General features: G+C 43.2%; 1 protein-coding gene across 7 annotated transcripts in view; it reads right to left on the minus strand.

Moving 5' to 3' along the window:
* The window catches only part of LOC105429002 (serine/threonine-protein phosphatase 4 regulatory subunit 1), a 145,676-nt gene that overhangs the window by 27,891 nt on the left and 91,245 nt on the right, over positions 1-26,540 (minus strand). Inside the window, exon 1 of one of the 7 annotated variants that reach the window (XM_089082609.1) lies at positions 20,412-21,747. The exons of the other annotated variants lie outside the window; for them this stretch is intronic. The gene's annotated coding sequence lies outside the window, so the exon portion shown is untranslated. Of the gene's footprint in view, positions 1-20,411; positions 21,748-26,540 lie in introns of those variants that run through there. 7 annotated transcript variants of the gene reach the window in all.

Below are 26,540 nucleotides of genomic sequence, written 5' to 3' on the forward strand. Positions count from 1 at the left end.
AAACCGCTAGGAACGCAACAATATCAACAAAGTTTGATCAGGAAAAACTGAAACAGTAGTTAAAACTGTTAGTTAAACTTTAACTAACAGTTTTAATAACTTTTAACTATAGTTAAAAAAAAAAGACAAAACGTACAATTTTATTAATTACTGTACTTAATTAATGTATTGATGTATTAATATGTATTGAATTATGATTTTTTTTAAGTAACTCCGTCTGGGTGCCTAGGATAGGTCCGGCTCGGGACTCGAGCCATGCAATCTCTCCTGTCGTGCTCCAGAAGGATTATTTGTATATTTGCCAATGGCGTCGAAGGGTATCGCCGCTGCAGTCCGACCTGCATCCATCGAGAGAATAGGACCATCATCTCTCTGGAGTACCGATCGACAGCGGCGACACCCTCCAATGCCATTGGCAAATATACAAATAATCCTCCTGCAGCACGACAGGAGAGATTGCATCAAGCATCGAGTCTCCGGCTCGAGTCTCCGGCTGGTCCCATCAAGCTCAACTAAAGGAAGAGGGATGAGCACTGGGCTCCCGGTCCCGTAAAAAATCCATGTGTTGAGATCAATCCAACCAAAAGGATCAGTCGGATTCTGTGGCGACAACAAGGCTATCCACAGAAGACGCAGAAGAATAAGGATTACTTGGAGACAATCCTGGAGCATAGAGCCAAGATCCACCTCGGATTGTAGCGCTAATAATGAGGATGATGATTTTTTTAAGTGAAGTGTGAAGTTTTATTAAATCTTTGTGCACCGATAACACAGCGCTTGATTCTTAATTGCTCTTACATTTTTATTGTAAAAAGAAGGTATACAAATGATTTCACATATTTTGTTTTTAAGAATCATATATATTCATATATATTCCGACTCGAGATTCATAAAAAATGTCGATAAACTCTCAATTTGATAATTAAATGTAAGCATAATTTAACAAACATCTATCCATGCTTGGAGTTTCAAAGAAGAAGATAGAGAAATCTGCGAAGATATTGAAGCAAGATACGGAGAAGCAACATATGTCCACCTTAACGTGCACATGATATACCCAACGTTAAAGTGCTAAAAGAAAAATATAAGAGCAAACGCGAATTCCAAGACGGCCGATTATCTTCATCAATTATTCATACTCGTTGTCCGCGCATCCTGGCACATTTGGCTCCGTAAAATTCCAGCGAACTCGAATAAGTTCGATAATTAAATACATAAACTGAGTTAGGTCTCACAACACAGTCACTTCTCGAAGCCGCAAGCCATAAAAGAAGAAGAGGACGAAGAAAACACCGAGTATCGAGGCAAACAAGCATCAGGAGTACGACAAGGAAGACGAGATAAGAGATGAGGCGAGACGAGACGACGTTTGCGGGCAGCGCACCATCATCGCAGGCCATGAAGGCGGCGGCTCGTCCTCTCTTCGACGAGTGGAATCGAAGACGAAGAGCAGGAAATGGAAGACGAAATGCCGTGTAGTTCGATCACGTTCGCCACCCTTCCCTTACCCGTTTCCCCTGCGCGTCCTTTCCCGCCCGGTGTGACTTCGCCCCACCGCGACGTCGGGGGACCCTCCCCTCTCATAAAGGAGCTGTGAGAACGAGCGTGAGTGGGATTGAGTGGTGGCGCCGCGGATGGGGTAGGGAGGGTGGTGGCGGAGCGTCGGCGGTGGTGGAGGCGATATCAACGGAACATCGCCGACGGTGCCCCACCAGGAGCGCAACGGCGCACCGGCGAGTGGGGGGCAGAAGTGTTCTCCAAAGTAGTTGGAGAACGAACGGCGAAACGGTACCGCCCGTGAACGCCTACCGTGCTGGCGCAAACATGGCCGCCGACCACGACGACGACGGTGGCTGTAGCGGCGAAGACGACGACAACGCCGATGTCGACGAGGATGAGAAGAACGACAAGACAAAGTTTTCCCTGTGGAATTTCGGGAGTAGGCGCGCGCACGCACGCAAAATATTCCGCACGAAATTTTCATCCCGGCACCCGGTACACAACACGTGCGTGCCCTGTTCTTAGACGCCCCCTTATTCACCTGTACCTCCATAGGACAACGACTTGGGTTTCGTTCGGACCCAGGACATTCCTCTGGCCCAAAACTGAAGTACGAACGCCGACACTTCTCTAACAGCCTACTACGCGCATGATCGCCGTAGTTTGCGAAGATCGATAAAGAACACGGCGTTTTCTTCCTCCCCCTCTCGCGCGCGCGAACGACGTCGTAGTCATGTATGTATATATATGTATATATATATATATATATATATATATATATATATATATATATAATGTGTATGTGTATGTGTGTGTGTGTGTGTGTAATATATATGTATAAGGGAGGACTGATTTCAGGTACCACTATGGTCGATGTGTGTGTGTGTGTGTGTATAATGTGTGTGTGTGTGTGTGTGTGTGTGTGTGTGTGTGTGTGAATTCCGTATGTTCATAGTATCGATAAGTTGTACGTTACGAGATTGTAAGGGAAAGAAACATGTCAGAAATGCGAATTCGCGCACTTTAGGAAACCAGGATCTTTTCATAAAAAAAAAATGTAAAGTCGCCGATAAAAAATTATTCTTTTATTTCTAACATTTTTTTTTTAAATTCTTCAGTTAGGCAAATGAGTAAAACTCCATAATTTAATGTACGTTCTTAATTGTAATAATGAATGGAAGATGATAAAAGTTATTTTACCAAGATTAAAATACTATAAAAGAATTCTTTTGCAGTAATTTAATTAGCTTTCTTAATGCAAAATAAAATAAAAGTAATAATAAATGCAAACTTTTCAATTAATAAATTCCATATGCAAGTTTGCCATTTTATAATTAACAGTGCGCCAAAATTAATGATTAACTTTTTGATTAAAAAAATCTATAATTTTATTTCAACTCATTAAAAATATCTTTAATTAATTAAATAATCTAAAATAATCTTTTTATTATTCTTAATAGTAACTTCTTTCCATTTAAAAAAAATTCATGAAAAATTGATTTTTGAATGAAAATGTAATATCCGTCAAGAAAACAGTTTTTTCTATTGAAAAATCATTTTATACAAAATTAAAAATTAAGAAATGGAAAAAATGCAACTCATCTAAAAATATAAATCCAGTTTCTTAATAAAATTGTTTCGCTGGCGCAAAGTTAATTAATTTTTTAGAAAATTTTATAATCAATTTTATGAAAATCTTTGTTATGTTATGTTTTAAAAATAAAGAAGACTAAACATAACTTGAAATTTAGATTCTCAGGTGGGGTTTTTAATAAAATTACAAACATTACCGTTTTGGTCTAGAAAAATACCTATACATAACTTGAAAAATTTCTGCCAATCTCTGAGTTAGGCCATTTATGATCAAAATTCTCAAAATCTTCTTGATCATATACTGATTTTGCGCAAACGGAGCATATTGTTTTGCTATTCCTTTTTTGTCCTGTAAATTTCTATAATATTCTATTTTTCAATATTCCTTTTTCTTCTATCACCGTTTCAGATTCTAGCGATTTAATTGTACTATCCAGAGACAAATATACTAACGGAGAACAACAAAATCAGGATTCAAGAGCAAAAACTCGTAACGCAGAATAAAGATACTTTTAGTCGCGCTTATTTATTCTTTAGTGTTAATAAAATTAATAAACATATGGATATTGGGTTTGTTCGCTTAAAAAAGAAACACGGGAACAATTTCTAACTGTAGGAGAAATTCCAAAGCTACAAGAATTTTTAGATGATGGTATATATCATGGTTACAATCATTTTCTGTGAAAACGTTGATAAAAATTGATGTAAAATTAGTGAAATGAATCATTTGTACCCCTAAAAAAAAGAGAAGAGAGAGAGAGAGAGAGAGAGAGAGGGAAACAAGAGAAGAAAAAAACGAAATAAATAAGAAAAATAAAATATTGCCATTTCTAATCCACAATAAATGTCAATAAATGTCAAATAAATATTCAATTGTATCAAATTATACATTAAAATCCCAATCGAATTTGCTTTTACAACATACTAAGTGTTTTACGAAAAGAAATTTGAATCAACTTATCTTCATCAAAGTTACAGGAAATATACAAGATAGTATGTTCGGTTTTATAATAATCAATATAATTTTCGGATAGGAGCGCAATAAAATTCAGTGACGATGTCTAATAATCAAAGTAATATTTTGAAAATTGAAGAAAAAAAGGATTAGGACTTATATTATTGAGATTATTGGGATTTTATACTAACTAAGCTAATAAGTAAAAGAGAAAGAGGCAGACAAAGAGGGAAAGAGAGAGATAGGCTCAATGAAGGAAGTCTTATTTTTCTTTACTCATACGGAAACTAGTTTTTGGATAACTACCGATCCGATTCGGATCACCAGGATTCTTTTCGAGTTTCTTTTATGGGAAATTCAATCATTTGCACTCATGGACTTAAGAATAGAAGGATGAAGCTTAAGTTAGAAGGCACGTTCGCAGCCGGAAGGGTTCGTCATTCATATAGGATGTCGCACACATAAAACCACAAGAGAATGTACATGTGTTCGTGTGTGTGTGTGTGTGTGTGTTTGTGTGTTTAGATTTTTTATTTTGGTTATCACACAGCACAAATAACATGTTACAGATACATATCTATATGTGAAATAAACAGAAAGGAATATAATGAAGAACAGTTCTCTTCGCATCTCAAAGTTTTCACATCTCTTGCTTAAACTAGGATTTTGTTCCTATGTCCCTAAGTCTGTGCTTGCCGCATTACACCGGATTAGGACATCGGATCAGGATACAAGGCTGCTCCGTGAATGAAATCTAAGCAATATTTGGCATATTATTTCTTTGATGATAAAATCATTAATGCATATTCCGCTAAATAATACAACATATTCATTGTTGACTATTTGTATGATCGTTTGAAATGTTTATGTTACATTTATTTGACATTTCAATAATTTCGTACATAACGATATTTAATGTGTCACTAAATAGTTACTAATCCGATGTAGTGCGGATGAGTGAGTTCGCTATTAGTCTTCGCAGTGACACCTGTCCCAGTAGCACGTACTCTCTTGGGAACATTCCCCGAGTTTAAAACTTGTATTCTAAGGCGATAGGATCTGTTTTTGAATTTTTGACTACTATAGAAAGCTGAGCAGGTGCGCACGTGGCGCCTGAAAGAATTTTTTCTGGCCGCTTATGACACACTGTCATATGTTAATAAAATCTTAATTAATTGAGACAAGATATTATTTTTCTAATTAGAATGCAATTGTTCTTCAAAATTCATTTTCACGTAACTGTAATGAGCTCTACAAATATTCCTGAAGAAATTTTATTAAAAATTAATTATAAAAAATGTTATTAAAAATTTTACTCAGATTTATAAAATTGCAATATCTTATTTTTACGATGATTTTTGAACGAACTTTTGTGTTTTTTATATCGCTCAATTTTCTTGCAAAATAAATAATAATTTTGTTATTGTAGACATTATTTCGCACAATCGATTCCTTTATTACAAAAATTTTAATATATAATAAAATACATTTTTCTTCGATCCACGTCTAACGTATTCCATTACACACGTATATGAGAAAGAGAGAATAAAGATTCGTTGACTTTCGCTTCAATCTTTCCACGCGAGTTTTCGATAGCGGAAAGAAAAAGATCGAACGGTATATCTTGGGTATCGAGCGAGAATATACGAGAACAATATACGTGGCGAAACTATGCGGTCTCGTCCGATGGGCATCAAGTCGATCGAACGGACATGCGATTCGCGGGCGACCAGTTTTGCGGAGCCGTTCAACAGCGCGGTTTTCCGTCTCTTCTTTTTACTCGTGTAGAGACGTTAAAGGAAAAGAGGAGGAAGAAGATGAAGAAGAAGAGGGAAAGGGACGAAAGAGAAGGAGAAGGAACGAAAGAGAGAGACGTCGGGTCTGGTAGCGGAGTCTCGGCGCTACGAAGGAGCTATAGAGAGAAGGAATGTTGTTGTTGTGCCGGGAAGCGTTTGCACCGACGGAGGGGAATAGCGGGGTGAGGTGCGGCTGTATGACCGGCGGCGTGGAAGAACTCGATGCGAAGGAGAGGAAGAAAGGGGGAGACACACACATACAGAGAGAGAGAGAGAGAGAGAGAGAGAGAGAGAGAGAGAGAGAGAGAGAGAGAGAGAGAGAGAGAGAGAAGAGATGGCTCGAACGAGAGAAGCGGAGAAGAGAACGAATGGAAGAAAGAGACAGGACGATAAGGGGAAAGGAAAGAGGGCTGATGGAACGAGAGCGAGGAAGGGGAAGGAGAAGAGGGTGGCGGCGCGCTGGCCAAAGCGTTGGAGGGGAGGCGAAGTCAATGCACCGCGGGGGAATGCAACGCGCGCCAAGCAATACGGGGCCCTACGTCAGAGAGTACATTCTACCGCACTTTACGACGTACCGTTCCCTCTCCCCTCTCTTTCTCTTTTTTCTTTCTTCCTTGCTTTTGTTGGGACTACTACACGCACGCGCGTCGGTGTTGTTTTGGCTCGTCTCGATGCGCAAAATTATTATGTGCCGCAACGGCATCGATGGGCCGTGTAAAGGTTATCGTCGATGCGCACTTCGGAATTCGTGATAGAAAGCATATAGTATACTATACTCCGTGAAAAGAACTGTTGATCTATATAATAATGTACACATGATAATTATGACGAAACACTAACCAATTTGACGGTACCAGTTGCGTAATTAATTCCCTGTTCGCCGGTCTCACGCATCTGCTTTTGTACACTGTACACGTCTATCTTGGTCGCTTTCATTGCGATCTATACGCGCGCTTATCGTATCCTCCTGGTGTGCACCTGTTCGAGTACTTCAAATCTGTTTAATCGAAATTTCGAATACATACTTGTTAACTATATTTATCATTTAATTAAGCACGTCATTTAATTAGGTAATATTTCACTAGGTAATATTTTACTGTCGCAAATGTAATATAGGCAATGTTTTAAATTTAACATATAAAATTAAACATAAAATTTAATTTAACATATTCGTATTATCGACTGACAATTGAATTTCAATACTATAGATGTTTTTTTATACATACTGAATTAAATTGTATCGATTGCGCTTTTATCAATCAAATCGTAGACAATAGTGGAACTTCGCGTGTTCTAATATGACATGCTTGCAAAGTCTGTCAATTTTATAACATCAAGGCTTAAGCAAGTAGATTGTTTTCCGGATATGGACAAGAAATGCGGCTGTTTCACAGAGATAAGATTTTAGGCTTATCGACCATTGAATTTTTTTCTTTTTCTGGGTCATCATTACTACTATACTACTACTGATATTGGGAATATTGTGATAACGAAATCGCAATAGATAAAGCTTTGAATATTTCAGCGTGCTACACGCAGTATTATATGTCTTTATTACAATTTGTTAAAATTTATTAAGAATCTATTTTTATCTTAATTATATTAATTTCTTGAATTTTTTTTATAATCCCAAAATAACAGTCGATGCCTTGAAAACGCGTGGCCTTTGCCAACGAGGGACCGCGCGATATAGCAACACAGCGCCGGCAAACGGCGTGTGGTCCTTCCTCTTTCCTCCTCCTGCGCCTCCCTCGCTGGTCCGGTCACTCGGCCGTTCGCACTGGCCTCCTTCTCGCGCATTCGCTCTCTTTTGTGACGCTCGTACTTTTTTCGCACGCGAAGAATACACGAAGAAAGAGAGAGAGAGAGAGAGAGAGAGAGAGAGAGAGAGAGAGAGAGAGAGACCGTGCGAGCGGACGCTACTACGCACATATTCATGGTACTCGTGTATTCATATGCGATTGTATAAAGGGTACAAGGTTCCGCGTGCGTGCATGTACAATATATACGTACGCTTCCGTGCATACGTGTTGGAAAACGCTGCCGTTGCCGTTGCCGTTGCCGCCGCTGCCGCCGCCGCTGTTTAAAGTGAGAGGGGAGTCAGCGTGAGTAGCGTGTGTACGCGCGGCCGATTGGCGCATGCGCATAACGGCCGGTGAAAAGTGCACTGAATGAAGTCTCCCACCACCGCTGCCAGAGACGTCGCCGCCGCAAACGCACACATACGTAAACGCGCATATCGGACAAGCGGCCGAGTGCGTCGCGCCGCACCACGCCGCACAGCGTCGCGACGAGGACGCGGTTACACGATGCGGCGCGGGAATACGCCCGGCTTTGCGTATACGATGCGTGCAACTGGAAGAATTCGGGAATTTATGAAAAGGTGACATTTTACGAACACGGATATTGCGATGAATCATGAATTCATGGACTTGTGAAGTTCTCGCAGATTTTTTTAGTTGAAGATAATTAAAGTAAATATTAAAACAAAATTACTTAAGAAGGGAAAATATAGAATAGAAAAGCGAAATTGTAAGAATATTTAGAAACGTATATGTACTTTGCAAAGATAAATCTATCATTCACAATACGGGATAATACCGGATGCTCGAGATCGTCGTTCTCGTTACGGTCGCTGTCGCCGTCGACCTCAATCCGTGTTACGAAAGCAAATTAGAAATTTACTCAGCGAAAAATTGGGCGTAGAAGAATGATAACTGAAATCGTTTTATTGATTTTAACAATATTACTCATTGAAAACAAGCAAAAAATATAAAATATTGGAGTGTTGTATAAATAAAATCTCAAAGTCACCAAAATAATATAAATGTATAATATAAAATATAATTAATGTGAATATATAGTGAATATATAATAATATATACTAAGTCATTAATATTACTTTTTTATATAATAATAATTTGATCATCATCTCAAAGCAATTGATTATTAATAAGCCTCACCTAGCCAAATTGTGACAAGACTTTCGTGAAAATTATTTGCAACATCGGTATCCCATACAGCTGTAAAAAGGGATCTAAGATTCGACGCGACCAACAATGTTTAGGTGCGCGCGACAGCGACGACATATGTCGGGCCTGTGCGTGCAGCTGCTATATCGTCCATGGGGTTTGGGTCGGTGGGTGACACGTTTCGTGCGTTGTGCATGGCTGGTATACACGCGGGATTCGGCGTAGGTATTGATTTGTGGAACGCACCCCCTCCGGCACTCTTACCCCGCCACGCTCGCCATCTCTTTCTCTTTCTTTCTTCGCACACGGAGTGTTCGCGCGTGCATACACACAAGTGCAATGCGTGCTGCTGTGTGTGTGTGTGTGTGTGTGTGTTTACGTGCGCGTGCATTCTTCTCTTCTCCTCCTAGTTATGGACGCGGTTCGGAGACCGCTCCCCTCCGTGGGCATCCCGTCGACCATACGCGGGGTGACTGCATCATTTGGGTGGGTCATGGCCAGAGACAGACGAGAATAGAGCGGGGATGCACGAGACGAGGTCGAGAGAGAAAGGGCGGGGAAAAGGGAAGAGAAGGAGTTTGTCAAATCTTTTGCGAGGTCTCTGCACCCTGTGATTTTGCGTCAGCTGTCTCGACCGTATTCTTATTATGATTCGTACTCGTGCAGGGCTTTAAGCTCGTATAACTAATTTGCGCTTATCAATCACGACCGACGCGTTTGATCAGCAACAAATTTATCGCGTCGACTTTTGAATGGATGATCGGAGATACAATTTTAGGACAAAGAGATCGTTACATCACGATTTATAGTATTCAGAAATATAATAACTTAATTCAGATAATATAATAACGTCTCCGTTGCAAAATAAACGCTTGTGTATATTTCGCATAATTAATATGTATTTTGAGAAATTCGGAAACAAAATGGAGTACTTCTTTCTAATCTTTCTATTCATGAAATTAATTTTTTTATCTGTTAAACATAAAGATTTATAGCATTCTAGCTTTTGTAGAATTTTGAAATAAGCCAAAATTTGTGGAACTATCAACTTTTGTGAGAAATACTGAAAACTGGAAAGATATGTAAAAAGAAGCGAGATTATGATTCGTTTTAAGATCTCTTTTAAGTTAAAAGAAACATCTCTGCCCAGAACGAGTCACGATCGATAATACTAGCCGCTGTTAATCCCGTCAACGGTGCCGATCGACGACCGATACTGCCGGAGCCGCGTTCCCATGAGCGAGGGTCATCCCGGGATCGGGGCGTAAAAGGAAGCGTGATCGAAGGACACGGCAAAGAAGGCCAACGGGGAAGGCTCACGACGGGGAGGGAAGAGAGAAAGAGAAAGCGCGGCGGGAGGGCGCGAGAACGCGCGTAGCGAGAATGCGTCGCGATGGACGACTCGTTATGTATCTTTGACAACGACATACAACGTGCCTCTTTACGCATCGGTTCGCACGCGTATGCGTGCGTGCGTGCGTGTTTGGCCGTATGTACCGCGAGGGCGTGGAGGAGAAGAGGCGCGCCACCACACCGGTGATAGAGAAGCGGCCCGTACCCGGGAGTGGCAACGGCGGTGGCGGCGGCGGCGGTGGCGGCGGCGGCGGTGGCGGTGGCGGCGGCGGCGGCGGCGGCGGCGGCAGAACGATGTAAAGGATGCGAGAGTGGCCCGCGGAGGCGGAGTAGCCGACCGGAGAAAAAAGAAACGAAGGACCGTGAAGGAGAGACGAGGAGAGAAAAAGGAGGAGAAACAGGCAGAGAGGCAAACGGCCGAAGTAAACAAGTGGAAGTGGTGGAATGGGAACGGGTATCGGTCAGCGCGGTGCATTTGGTGCATTCCTGCAGTCTGCTGCCGTGCCGCGGGGCCACGAGAGAGCGAGAGAAGAAGAGAGACGGACGGACAGACGGACAGACGGACGGTCGCGGTGGGAGAGCACGAGGGGGATGACGGCATCCGAGAGGGCAGGAAGGCGAAGGGAGCGAGAGCGAGAGAAGAGAGAGAGCTCTGCAACGCGGCACGCCACTTTGGACCGACGGACGTAAACCGCATTCCCGGCCGTGACCTTCGCTAGGACATCGCACTACCCCCACCCCCGACGCCTTCTCCCTCCCCGCCCTCCGCCATCATCCCCGTTTCGCGTCGTTCGTAGCCCTCCATTTCTCTCTCGCCCTTCCAGCCGCGTGCGCTAAGGACGTTCTTTCTCTCACTCTCTCTCTCTCTCTCTCTCTCTCTCTCTCTCTCTCTCTCTCTCTCTCTCTCACAAGACTACGATACTGTGATCCACGCAGCATCGTGGAAGCCATATTTTCGGTCACTTCGGCGTCGTTCCAATCTCTCTCTCTCCCTCTCTCTCTCTCTCTCTCTCTCTCCCCCTTTTTTCCTCCTTCTCGCATCCCTTCAAATCGTACTCATGCCGTACTCATGCCGTACTCATGGGCGTACAAAACCGCGCGCGTTTGCAAAACGATCAAATTTTTATACCTCGAATCTTCTCATTTCTTAGTAGAAAATTTATTTTCCAGCCGTGATTACCACCACCATACCCTTCGATATGGAATAATAAGCAGTGTTGAAATACTTAAAAAAATGAACATTATTTTTATTATTATCTTAAAAATAATAATAAAAAATATCTTTTTATCATTAAATTAGAGATTTTATACGTGTAAAATTGATATAGCAAAAATTTCCTACTAGTTGACTCTATCTATTGATTTCTAAATTCGGGCGGATGACGTACGTAAAGATTATCACGCACAAGTAATCGCTCACTTCGAGAACTTCGTACTTATTGCTTCATAGCTCGTTAGCTTCTAATCTCCTTGATTGAGCTCGCTACGGGCATTACTATCGCGGTCATCAATCGACGTACTTTCGACGACGGAATCTAATAACTCGGACCCGAGAGCGAGCAGGGGCATGATTCAACGCGATGATTCAGGGTGCCGGGCGAATTTCGGGGAACGCGCGACGAGTCACGCATTAACCGGAGACGAATACATGTCCGATACGATTGATACCGACTTTAAAGCACGGTTTCGAAAGAGACACAACAACAATCATTTCAATTTTCTGCTGTGAACCGAGGGTCAAAGACTTCTCGAGAAAAAGCGTCACGAAAAGAAAAGACCGCGAGAATAACGAAGGGCGGGCAGCGAGGAGTTAGGAACCAACCAGGATATGGGGCCCTAAAGAATTTCAAAGGCTACCCTCTCCTTTTCTAATTTACGAGCGGTCGCCCTAAATTCGTGCAAATATTTGTTGAACGCCTGACTAACGGACGTATCTATATACGAAGAGAAAAAAGGAAAAAACAGGGAGAAGACAAGGAAAATAAAAAAGGGAGGCGAGAAAGAGAGAAGGAGAAAGAGCGGACGGGAAGGGGACAAAATACTGTAAGTAGGAAAATCATTCATGGATTTTTTTCAGCGAGGCTTTTTCTGCGGAAACGACAGATATTTCTGACGTATATTTCTCCGCGCTGGACCATGTCTCTAATCGCACCCTGTTCCAGTTCCAAAGAGGCTCTTCTCTTTGCGGGAAGCCGACATCTAGCCGGAAGCGTCTACTGGACGGTATTCATCCGCGAGAATCGAGTGGCGGAGCAAAAGGCAAGAGAGAGAAAGAGAGAGAGACGAAGGCATGCCGAGTACCTGGAAGTCGTGTTAACACGCGCTGCTGGACGCTACAAGCCGCTCCAATTAGCATCTTCTTTTTCTCCCTCGACTAGTCTCTCCTCTTTGTCTCCTTTATCTCCCTCTTTTTCCCTCTTTTCGCGCCTTTTTTCTCGACGCTATTCTTTTCGGTCGAACGCGATGCGACGCGGCACGGCGTCCGGCCGAGAGGCGAGCACCTGTTGAATCTTGTTCGGTCTTTCACGCGCGCGGAGTGACGACTATCGCGGAAAAGTATTAATTCGCGGTCGAAAGGGAAACTATCGAGATTTTCGGGAGCTTTCAAGCTTGAAAGTGATTCTTCCCTCTCAAAATACCAGAAATGAGATAACGTTAAAAATAAATGAGGCAAAGACAAGTTATAAACCTTCACAGATTATTTTGGAAACATCAAATATGCTAAAATCATAAATTAAATTTCCAATACTGTAAAACACTCGTTTCTTCAAAAATACACTGTATATGTCAATTGTTATTTTCACGTTTAAGTAAATTTGAATTTAGCGCGATTAGAAATTGATTTCAACCCCTGTGTATAATTACAAATGCATAAATTCTCATCGAGAAATATGCATTTGTGTAAGATGACAGACTAGTAAGCAGGAGTGCTTTGTATCGCAAGTTCAAATCTTCCCACTAAGAAATATCTGTACGAAATAAAATGAGCGTTCACCACCAATATGCCATCAGCTGCAACCATTCTTGTTGATATGTTTTATCTCAGCGACAAGTTCAAAGAGTCAAGTGTAGGCATTAGTGATTCATAGGCTCCAATGACACCAAATACACTTCATAAATTATTAAGCGTCAGAGTGGTATAACAATATAATCACACGAATACAAATATTAAGAATATTCAATGAGTTTTCTTCAATATTCGATGAGTTTCCTTTGTTTTTTTTTTTTTTAATTGTGATTTCGAAAACTTACAAGAGTTTTAATCCTTCTTAAAGACAATTTATAATCAAACAAAAAACAGCCATTCCCGGTATACATATTGTTTTTTACTCACGGTGATATAAAAAGAAAGTAAAAAATAAAAAAAAAAGAGAACCTTAAACTTACACTAACGACGATTACTATCATCTGGCGAGTACGCTCCTGAACGGAACGCGCCGGCATCTTAATAATTCGGGAGACGCTCGCGGGAAAGATATGAATGGGAGAAGTAGGAATGGCGTGGCGTTGTTTACCGTCTAGCAGGAACGAAGAAGTATCCGCGTACACATGCCGACAGAAAAACGACGGGGGGGGAAAGAGCGAGGCCGTCGAAGGGTATGGTACAGAAGAGATAGAGAGAGAAGCAAAGGAAAGAGGGAGAAGGGGGGGGGGGGGATTTAGCCGGACCCCGGTACAGGGACGGATTTAGTTGAGAGAGCGTGTACGAGGAGCCAGGCACAGAGGATCTGGTACGAGAGACTGGGGGCCCCCAGGATTCGAAGAAAGAAGAAACGTCGAGTCAACGACCCAACGAGGAGGAGAGCCGTCGCGCGGTATTAAGTCGCGCTCGGGACTTTATTGCACGCTCCCTCGCGCGGCCTCGCGCGCCGAGTTCCCTCCACCACTATCGATGTGGCCGTCAGGCAGTTATGCGCGATTAACGAGAGTCTTTTGATTCGATTACGGGCATTGCGCGCGAGGCAATAAACCGCGTGCGTTCGTGCAAACATCTCGATTTTGAGATGTAACGCAACCGCGCTTGCCGATTCGCAAAAATGCACTCTATCTTCACGTTGGTTCCCGGGGAAAATCACGAGTAAGACATAGGGACAGAGCACCGATGAAGTTCCTATTTACGTGACGAGTATTTAAATATACTATACCTGTGGTGGTATTCTCAGAGGAGTCTCGAAACCCGCAATTATAATCTCGTCAGAATCGGAATGATCGAGTTCACCGAAATTATAGAGATTTCGAGCGAGATGCATCGATCGCGTGGATCGACGTTGTTCCAACGTATGTAAGTCAAAACTGATTTTTTTTTGCGGTTCGACACGGACGCGCGCGCGGGAATGCGACTATTTCCTGTCACATTCCTCGCCTCGAATTCCAACGCGCGGGCCTCCATCGAGTCGTATGAATGACCGTCGCGGCGACGTGGATACACGGTCGTCGATCTCCTGACGTCATATCGGCGGCGACAGCGGCGCGCGGCGGTCGTGTTACGACCGTGCGACCGTTATGTGACCGATTGGTACACGACACAACCGACACCGACGGAGAAATGTCCGAAGTATGCACCTCTGGTCGTGCATTCGTCGCGTCGCATTGCGAGTAGTCGCCTTGTCAGTCGTAGTAACCGATGTCAGTGTTCATCCGCATTTCATCTCGACCGATATTTCGCGGAAAAGAGAGATATCTCTTAATATAATCCATTGAATTTATTTCGCTTGCGTCATTATCATCGATAATCTTCGACACCTGCGAAATATCTTTTTACGTGAAACGTGAATACGCTTGCAAAATCAAGAAAATCTTATCAGCGAAAAATATATAAAATACATATATTTAATCTAATCATAAAATCATAATTTTCTTTTGAATAATATAAATATTTAATATATATATATATATATATAAATTTTTAAAATTTTATATATTTCTTAGACTTTCTAAACAGTTTTTCCTATAAATTTTTTCTCAATCAAAGTATAGCATTATTGTTATAAGAAATGAAATTTACGATATAGAATATATATCGGAATAACAGGAAATTTTTCAGAAATGTTTATTGGGCACGTATCGAAGGGGATTCGGACGCGATTGGAATATCTCTCTCCTTATCTCCGGCAATGCGTGCGCTCGCGCTACGGCCCGTACGAGTCAATTATGTGCGCGCTCGGCTGAATTAACGATACGGGAGGTAAGGAGAATGAGAGACGCGCGCGCGCGCGCGCGCGCGTCGAAAGACGTGCACTTCGAATCGCGACGCGTTACGATGAGGATAAGCCGAGTTACGAACGAGAGCGTTGTGTTCCGAATAATTCCGAATCGGCGCGATTAAAAGCCCGGCGGCGACCGTTTCGGCGGTTTCGGCGGTTTCGGCGGGCGAGATTGATATGGAGATTAAAGAGAGGTGAACTCTCCCACCTCGCGAACGAACGAGAACGAGAAGAAAAACAGTGAAGCGGGGAAGAAGGAAGAGAAGGAGAAGGAGAAGGAGAAGGAGGAGGAGAAGGAGGAGGAAGAGGGGGGAGAAGGAGAAGAGGGGTCCTCGAGGAGTTAAGGGAGTGTATGAGGGAATGAGACATAGAGAGGCATATATGGGACGAGAAGGACGATAAGAGGGGTGGGGAAAGGGGAGACGGGGAGAGGGTCAGTAGCTCCGCGTTCTCATGCATTCCGCTCTGTCATGGCGGCCGCAGGCCGCTCAGACGCTCTTCGTCCGTCCTCGTCGTGTGCACATGCACAGATCGCGGCGGGCCCCGGCTGGCCGGCCGGCCGGCCGGCCTCGTTGCCCTCGCTGAAAGAGGAGAAAAAGAGCGACCGAGGAAGACGGAGACGAAACGACGCGCGCTTTCTGCGCGCACGCGGTGTTTATTGGGTATTCGGGGACAGAGTCCTAGAGGAATACTGGTTCATTCGCGCAACTCGCGTCTCGTTCCCTATGACCGACGTGTCTCGCGTGTGCGATGTCGAGCCCGCCGATATTGGACGCCTTTCTTTCGCTTATTCTTTCGCTAAAGTTTTCTCTGAATTTATTATTTTATATAATTACAGATTCTTTATCCAATTCGTTGATGAAATTTATATGAACTTTTATTAACGACAGGCTTTCTGTTTATATTATTGTTAAGTACTATCGGATACGACAATAGTTCGAAAATAATCGTTTCATTTTTAAAAACAATTCTTTAATTATTAAGATATGACAGGGCGAAATATCGTAAAAGTAGCAAAATAAGAATCAGAATTCGCCACGCGATAAATTACTCGAGAGCGAAAGAGCGACAGTGGTGGCGCATGAGAGAGAAAGGAAGAGACTCCGAGTATGGCAGAGAGAGAGAGAGAGAGAGAGAGAGAGAGAGAGAGAGAGAGAGAGAATAAGACGAGGAGAGAAGGAGGGAAAGCGGCGAGGAGCGCCCACCGCGCTAAATGCTCCGCGGCGAAGGCGCCCGCTCTCACGCTGCTCCGGACCCCTCGCGCCTCAGGCCCCGGGGGCCCCTTCTGTACGGCGACGTAAACAAGGCACGGACCATGGCCCCGAAATGATACCTACATGCACCTATATATAACGCGGTCTCCTTTATTCTCCCGCGTTTGGTAATTTGGCCTGGCAAACGAGCAAGTTTCGCGCGAATACGATTGCATCTCTCTTCTCTTTTTTCTCTATTGATACAAAAAGGAAAAAATAATAATTTATATAAAAAAAAATACCCGCTTATTTTAGAACGCTAGAAACGCTTAAAAACTTCGAGATTCGCATTGATTTAAGATGAACTGATTTATATTTATATGTGATGCAGTTCACAAAAACGCTGTACATCGCATCTAGAAAATAAGAAAATAAATAAAATGAAAATAAATAAACCATAAAACAAATTTCCTATATTTATTTATTCCTCGATTTCTTGCAATAAAATAGTAGAATCGATAATACTTCGAAAAATAATCCGAATTCATATATATTTACAAATAAGAAATATAATTATAATTCTATTAATTATAATTCTATTCTTTTGAGTAATCCGATATGGTCTAGTGGCTAGAATACCTGCAATTCTGTTTTTCAATTCAATTTTTTGTCCTTTTAAAATTTTTATTCGAGAATTATATTATTAAATTTGACTATATACATAATTCATAAATTCCTTTGAAAAATATGAGGAATTTCGTAAAACTTCCAGACTTGTTTCATCAAAGCGCTGTCCATTTTGCCGCTGTTCTCCGACGGAGAAACGATTTAACGCTTTCCGCGAGCAATGCGTCTTCCGCTTTGTTGTTATTCATAAGGGTCTGTGGCTCGCGCGCGCGCCGCCGCACGCTGCGAGAGTGTTTGGATCGCATCGGAGGAGAGGCACACGGAACACGGAGGTCGGGACTCTCAGGCGGTCGGCCCGAAGACGGCATTCCACTGGTACCTGTCCTTAACTCAGCCTCCTACAGTTCGCATTCACGGCTCTGCGCGGTGTGGAAGCGAAAGAAAGAAAGAGAGAAGGAGCGAGGGAGGGAGGGAGGGAGGGAGGGAGAGAAAGATCGGCCCACCTATATAACCATAATACAACATACGCATAAGAATCTGGAGGATCTCAACGCGGCAGGATCAGACCGCCGCCGAGCTTCGCGAACGAAGCAGGCGAGAACGAACGTCCGAGGTAATAAGGCTCGTAAGGGGAACAGAGTTGGGAGATTTTATGCGAGACAAAGGGGCTCTCGCGAGTCACGTGTTTGCTCCCACTCGTTAAAGGGGCCGCGACTCGTTTCCAATTAGGGAAATTAAGCGGAATTCGAAGAAACGCCGAAAGCAACAGTTGTATACGTATAATGCTAATGAGTTCAATGTACGATCGAGATGAGCTTTAAGCAGTTCGATGACGAGAGAGTAGCTGAGGAAAAAAGTATTGTGCAAAAAAAAAAAAGATTACTTATTTCACTAAAAACTATACTAGGGAAGAAGCGAAAATAGATGGGACAGTTGTTGCTTCTACGACCAAGTATATCGGAGAGACCGGTTGTAACATAAAGGATTCAATTTCCGTGAAAATACGAAGAAATGCGGCTCGCGCTCATAACGTGAAATAAACATGGAAATTACCTTCGCCACACGCGTGGCCTCAACATCTAAATTCACCAGTTTCGATACCAAGCGTAAGAACGGTAGAAAGAGAGCGAGAGAGAAAGAGAAAGAGGGAGAGACAGAGAGGCAGTAGTTACGCTAAGCGAGCGCGAAAAAAATGCACGGCAATGATATTCAGGAATGCGATGAGTACGATAAGAGAAACACCGCTGAGTCGCCGCGCGCACGCGCGCGCGAGCACGCTTACAACCGCGGGATTCTCGTTTGCGAGTGCTCCGAAAATGGTATTACACACACACACCGGCGTTACGCCGTATTTTGCTCCTAAAAGAGACGTGTTACGGTCGAACTGAATTTCACGATACTCCGTTTCCCGCGACATCAATCAGTTCTCTTGTCGCGTACCGTGCTTTCTTCGCGCCGTAAGACACCTGTCACACTGTGGAACTCATGTGTTTTAACGCGATTTACTTAAATGCAAATAACTGTAATTTTATTCCTTACGAGCGAATGCGATATTGATTGATAACAGGGTAAATGTATGCCAGATTTTTCTATTTTTTTTTCTCTCAGAAGTTTTTTCACATTGTAAACTCCGTATTTCCGTGTGTTTATATACAATATCGACAATAAAATTAGATTTTACGATCGTAAGCTCCGAGTAGTCGCGAGTAGTAATCAAGATGTATGTACGCATTAAATATTTAAATCTTATTTTAATTTATGATAATTGCTGCGATCTAAGCAATATTTATAGTTATTAAGAAAAAATCGATTGAGCAGCAAAAATTAATGTCCAATGAGCTGAGAAACTCAACGGTAATCGGTGTGCATACATATGTATATATAATTACGGCCCTGAGCGCCATGACTCTACGCGATGTTAATGTTCGATGCTTCGATTGCTTATAATTCTGACTACTATGATCTTGATATAAACATTGTATTTATCTATGTACTATCTATAATTTTTAAAAATATAAGGTTTTTGAGGTTTAGAGTAGCAAATTATCTTTTAATAATCTTGATATTTTTGTAACAGAATTTTTAAACGTAATAATTACTTAATTAAAAACATATAATAATAATAAACGTTTTACGTAGCAAGGTAATTACATTTTGAATGATATATATTTTTATTAATAAGACGATCATATCAACATTATTATTTTTTGAATCCATTTTTTAATATATATCAAGCATACTTTTGTGTGTGTGTGTGTGTGTGTGTGTGTGTGTGTGTGTGTGTGTGTTCCGGATAAATTCCGCGCGCGCGTGTAAAAAGGGAAGGGTTATTTATTGATATAAAAGATATTAAACAAATTGCGAGAATAGATATCGTAAATTTTTAAGTATTTCGTAAAAGTCCAGTTTAAGAAAAATAGTTTCGAGAATTATTATCATTTCAAGCAGAGTTTATCGGAGCTTGGTACGCTAATTCAGAATTGTAAGTTGCATATTTAAATAAACTGAAGTATCTTTGGTTTTTCCTGATTTGATGGATCAAAGTCCGAGTGAGAGAGAGAGAAAACGACAGAGGTTGAGCACCTCTGCACCGCGGGCGTACGGCCGTATCGGGAAATATGAATGTAACGTCGAAAACTCATTCATAACATAGCCATATGGGAAAAAAGTTTATACCAATCAATTAAACGGAATGCAAGCCGAGAATGTAAGGACGAAAGTTTTTCCGATCGCAAATAGTGCAGATCGGATGCAAATAGAACGGATAGAAGTAATAAATTCGGGAGCAATAAATTAGTAATAAATTAGTATTAGTATTATTTAATTATAGTACTTAATTATGGCATATATTTAAGCTTTTTTTTTAGCACTAAAAATATCAATTTCATAGAAAGAGCGATGTAACATATATTTCATTCGTAACATATATTTAAAAAATCATATATCGAATAATTAAATGTTGCAAAATGCTGAATTGAGTGAAATGTGCTTTGATCCGATGGCATTTGGACATTTTCTGACGTAAATGTTACAATACTTGTGATCGTTAGTTCTTTAACGAAACTTTCGCTCGTCTACATCTAATCTACGTCTTCTTCTCCTGCCACACACTGTCAAGCGATCAAAGCGAATGCGGTTAAAGAAGCCGTTACAGGATCGTGTAAAGCTAACTACTAACGAAAGTCGTTACATACACATTTATTTTGATATTATCTTACCGTAGTGGTTTTTCCTCGTTCCGTGATTCCGTTTCACTTTTCTCCGTCAACACCTTTCGGTCAACGGAACTAACGAAAGCAGGAACGAAACGATTATGGTATCATCACATATTCACGATACGCTCGCTCTTTTTTTTTTTCTCCCCGGCCGTCGAATATGAAGCGCACTGTAGAGCGAGAGAGGAGGGAAGGAGGGAAAGAACGGGAAGAGAGGGACGAGAGAGGAAGGGAGAAACAAAGACAAGGGGGAAGGGAGGAGGAAGGGGCAGTAGATCGTATTATGGGAACACACACGCCCGAACACGTGTGTCTCGCTTCCTGTCCGGGCCGGAAGTCTCCGCGCGGCCGCACTATGGCGCACCGTAGTGTAGCGTGACCGTGCGCTACGAGAGCCATTAGAGTGCCTCCTCTCCTCAATGGCCAGAAGGAATGGAATCCCGGCGTATCGGTCGAAAACCACACCACGCGGCGCGTTTTCCGTTCCGCTTCCTTCCACTTGGTTCGTCGCTCGCGTGTCCTTCTTCAGTCGCCGGTGCGAGACCGGTGGTTCGCCACCCACGTTGCATTTTCTTTTAGCTTCATTGGCCAAGCGAGTTTTCCTCTTGAGAAAATAGTGACGAGAGAGAAGGCGGAAGGGAAGGGAAGCGATGTACGTTGGTCGCGTTAAAAACACGTTGCGCGTTTTCGGCGAATCGGCGAGCGCGCCGATTATGAACGAGCGAGCCAAGAGACGCGCGTGTCGTTTCGTCACCCGCATGACGCCCGCGTCACGATATCCGATCGTTAGCGTTCGCACGGCTGATAAGAGTCCTCCTACGTGGGAGACTAGGCCTGAGAAACGGCTTCCGTGAGAGCTTTCCACGTTGCGCTTCACGCGTCCCATCGTTCGCGACTGGCGTTCGTTTGCGTTTTCTTCCGTTGGACGTGGTACCTCCGAACTTTTGGAAAATACCAATACCGTCCGATCCAATTGTACATCTTCATCCGTATGCTTCTTCTAAATTGCAGACGGGAGATGCATCGTTGATTATATCCTTATCAATCTTCCACTTGCATTTTAGCATTATTCCCCTTGTGTCAAGAGAATAATTCAGTTTTATGTATACACTTATGATACGTTACGTGTATACGTTGTATTTAATCTCCCTCTTTTTCTAACACTCGCACAAGGAACATGTGAGTGTCCATGCAATTAAATAAAAAAATAAAAAGGATATACAATACAGAAGAAAAGCAATGTGCGTTCTCGCGGGAACTGCGGCGTTACCGTGTCGCCCGACGACACAAACACAACCCACTCGCACGACGGCTCGTGCCAGACTGAGAAAGATCGCTGGCGCGTCACGCTCGCGCCAATGCGCAGACGCCAGATGCGCATTCGCTAGTACATATACGATACGACACGACAAAAGCAACGCAGCGCAGCACGCCGCTTATTCGCTCTCTCGCGCGCAAGCGGGCAAGCAGGCAAGCCGAGCAGCGCCGACGCAGGCGCGGTACACGTACGTGCCGAGGTAGGGATAGAGAGGACGGACCGTAGCGGAGAGGAGGATATACGATGCGTTGCCGTGAGTGGCGTGGCGGAGGGTTGCAGGGGAAAAGGGGTAGACCCGTTAGTTCTCAGAAGCGGACTGCCGCCAAACAGAGCTGCAACCGGGCCCCGTATACCGGGCCTAGTGGTGGCTGATATTCTCTCTCTCTCTCTCTCTCTCTCTCTCTCTCTCTCTCTCTCTCTCCCCCCTCTCCCTCATTCTCTTTTCCTGTCTCTTCTCCTGTTTCTGAGACCGCCGGTATCGGCAATGCTTTGGGCCTGGCACCGATACCTCTCTCTCTTTCTCACAGCACGCAGAGAATTGAGAGAAGATATGTGAAACTTGTGAAAAACGAACGGACCAAGATTCCGGAGTTGACGGATATCTTTTACGACTCGAATTTTATGAAATACGCAAGAATAATGAATAATAAATATAATAAATGTAAACAAACCATTACTAAAAGAAATAAAAAATTGTAATAAATAAATTTTATAGAAAGAGGAGAATTAAAGAATGAGATTAAATTATTACAAATTTTTATCCCTCCTTCCTTTTTTACCATATCCTTCGGCATACGGAAATGCTGAAACCATCGAGATTTTCACATTGCGATTCCCAGTCCTTTCACACGTAAACGAAAGTCGCTCCCGCGGGGTTACGTTATCCCGAGGTTGAAAATTCCACAGATGGAGAGATGAAGAGGGGAGGAGCGAGAGAAAGAGAAAATAAAATGACGATTTCTCAAGAAAATCGACGATTCGTATTCCCGACGCGCGCGATTTCGCGCTCTCCTCTCCCCCAAAGAAGAAGAGGATCCAACCCCGTTCCGTTCCGGTCAGTCCGCGTCTTCCGTCATCCCGTCGCGCCCTTCCCCCTACGTCGCGCCGACGAGACACGTCCGACAACACACACGGGCGGTCTAAAAAAACTGGAAGATTCATTAACGGTTCCTCAACACGACCTGCGAGCGTGCGCGCGCGTGCGCATGTGTGTGTTGCGCGACGCCGGTGCATTCCATCGCTCGTGCCCGTGTGAACGACCGTAATGCATACACACGGGGAGCCCCAACGCGGGGAAGAAAGATCGCGCCGAGGTAGAGGAATGAGACAACGGGAACGGAGACGAAGACGGGTCGTATCTTGTACTTGATATGCGCACTTGGACGTCGGACGATAAGCTATCTAATTCTTGTCTGTCGTCATCGGCGAGATACGCGAAAGCCGAGACGGGATTACTAACTCCGGAGTGCTTCCATCACATCGGGGGTTGCGCGTCTTACGAGAACGAGAGATAACGTTTCTAAATAGCGTGAAGCGAAAAATCATGTCCGACGCGATGTATCTTTCAGTTACGATCGTGTCTTCGTCGTTTGAAAATAATTTATCTCTCTCTTTCTCTCCTTATCTCTCTTTTAAACTTCTGGCTTTTTTCCATATTTTTTGTAAAGAATTATTATGTCAAGCTTTCCTCGCTTGCATATTTGTATGTCGAGTGAGATTTTTTAAATGCGAGACTTGAAATTCTCAAGTTCGTGTGCCCTCGAGATATTAATGGCATGCTCTTCAGAGCGAACTCCTTAATTATGGAAAGGGAGCCGTGACTTTTATCCGTGGCGCCTTAATAGGTGCTCGTGCTCGCGCGTGGCTCGGGCTTAAGAGGCTGGGGCAGATGCATCCGAAGACGTTCACAACAGGAAATTCTCTCCTCTCGCATCTCGTCTCCCTCTCGCAGCGTAACGTTCCTCGTGTAGAACTTACACGTACGTACGAGAGGGAGAAAGAAGAGAGAGAGAGAGAGAGAGAGAGAGAGAGAGAGAGAGAGAGAGAGTACGTACGTACGAGAGAAGGAGAGAGAAAAGGAAAGATAACCTTCCTCTTTCCTCTCCTCAGATCCGCGCGATCCGTTCTACGGTGTTGTTTCTCTCGACGGAATCGTGCTCCCCCCCTTTTCTCCACACCAACACACACACACACACACACACACACACACACACACACACACACACACACACACACACACACACACACACACACACACACACACACACACACACACACACACACACACACACACACACACACACACCGTTGGTAACACAACGTATGGAATGCACAAATAGACACTCGAGGTGGCGGGTTATTCGGTCGGCGGGAGAACCGGTGAATGGACCGCGACGGTGGCGGGAGAAGTAGAGTGAAAAAAAAAAGAAGTCAATGAGACGCGTTGCGTGAGTGTAATTATTGTAAACGTGGTTCGCGACATCAAGAGTCGCGAAACAAACGTGCTCGTAAAGTATTTACGTTATTTGAGTATCGATGAACCACCACCAATGCTCGTGCCCGCGATACCAGCATTTATGCGAATAAAATTTGCCGGGAATTCAGCACCCTCCAATTCTGTATTTAATTCATATATCGAACTTCATATATCGAACTTCATATATCGACAATTATCTCTCTTATTTTTACGTAAAAAAAAAAAAAAAATGAAAAAATACAGATGAATCCTATTCAAATATAGATTTAAAACTGACAGATTATATTCACATAATCTTTTAAATATGCCATTCTTAAAAAAATTAAAATCAATTTATTTTAGGGGAATTGAAAACTGCATTGATTTTTTCCCCTAATTAAGAATAAATAAAATCATCATTTGTAAAATATGAACTATATACGAATTAACCTTAATAAGGGAAGTATAAACACGCTTTAATGGAGAAATGGTGCTCTATTCCACGCTGCAAATCGACGCTATGAACGAGGGTGTTTCTTTGCGTGAGCAGTTACGCTTGACGCAGGTTTGCGGACACGCGTGCGTGTCGTGTAGAACATAATACACTTCGTGAAGTGAAGTGAGGTGACTTCAGCGCGACGGAGAGAGTTACGAGCGCGATGTGTATAATCAGGCGCAAGAAATGAAGCGGAAGCACGTGAAGTCAGTGTATGAATATTTGATTAAATATTCCGACATAAATCTGCGGCTTTCGGACAATATTTGCGAATATAACGAATGTTATCAAAAATATCACGACATAATTATTGATCCGCAGGATTTATGGTCAAGCATGAAGGATGAAGCGTTGGAGCCCGACATTGATCGAGCACTGCGGAAATATTCGCGTAAAAATAATATGCCTTTGTGTATTCGGTGTTCGGCAGGTGGGTAATTAAATCTTCGTTTAATTTTTTTTTCCTATTAACCTCGTAGCCCCGATTTTTCGGGATCACCAAAATACCACTCGTTAAAATCTAAACGAGTGAGGGGCATGCTTTTTTTTAGAGCGCTGAAATCCGAGTCGTTAATTAGAGCGGCTATATGCCGCTCTGTTATTTTGATACGCTATAAAATATGGAAAACGCATCTAGAGCAAGCGGAATGCACGAGTGTTCGTGTTTAAACGTTCGTGCGCGGCATGTGTTCTAATAAAGCACGTGAGGATCGACGAGGTGCGGCAAAGCGGCACACCCGCCTTCTGACTCGGCTCGGGTCAGCCCTGATGAATGAACCGGAAAAAAAATGTCAATGAGCGCAATTATTATTGTACAAGGCGCAGGCGCGGAAGGTATCCGACCACGTTGCGTACATGATAAAAAGAAGGTATAGTATATCGACATCGATAAAATGATATTCGATTCGAAATATTTGATACGGAGAAAAGATTACTAATATTATGACTTAATAATAAAATATACAATACTCCATAAATTCAAACGTATAATCATACAATATATCATATGTGTAAATACTCATAAATTCAAATATATGATCATGATAACAACACAATATATGTGTATAAGCATCGTATTTATAATAATAATAAATTATGTATCAAACTTTTCGCAATTTTAACGCTATATTTTTGCGGTCCTCTTTTCTTCAAAAAAACACGAACGAACTCCTCGGTCATACAAATCAGATCAGATATATCTGCGAGATATATTCCCCCGGCGAAACTGGAATAAGACGGCAAGTCGTTTATGACGTAATACACGACGAACGCGGAAGGTCCGCGGAGAGAGTGACGGTGTGACTTAAACCTTTACGTATATCGATCTCGCGTGTTTTCAGCAGCGTGAATAAGCGCGAGCGGCCGTGCCCGCAGGCGCAAGGCGGTTCGTTTTAATGATTTCTGCGGAGCGAACGATATTCTAAGTACATTCATCGCGCCCTCCATTTATCGCGCACGCACGCGTGGCCCCCGCGTATGGGTGCTTACTACGCGCGACAAATACGCTCGCCGGGGCTCCGCATGAATGTACCGGCGACGCCGTCGCCGCCGCTGCGATCACCGCCGCCGTCGCCGTCGCCGCCGCCGCCACCGCCACCACCGCCGCCGCCGTCGTCGCCACCGCCATCGCCGCCGTACGTACGTAGTACGAGCGCGCATACGTATACGCGCGCACGCACGTACGCACGCACACGCGGCCGCGACGTGCATTCATAAAGTGCCGGACATACGGCGCGCGCGTGCGCGCAAATTCGCCACCGCCGTTACTTTTCCTCGACGCCGCCACCCTTTCGTGACTCGTATCGCGCTCACCCCTCGTCGCTCGTTTCTCTATCCGCAAGATCAGTTTTTTTTTCCTTTCTT

The sequence above is a fragment of the Pogonomyrmex barbatus genome, unplaced genomic scaffold, assembly GCF_055798465.1.
Source record: "Pogonomyrmex barbatus isolate J1 unplaced genomic scaffold, ASM5579846v1 scaffold6, whole genome shotgun sequence".
Taxonomy (NCBI): Eukaryota; Metazoa; Arthropoda; class Insecta; order Hymenoptera; family Formicidae; genus Pogonomyrmex; species Pogonomyrmex barbatus.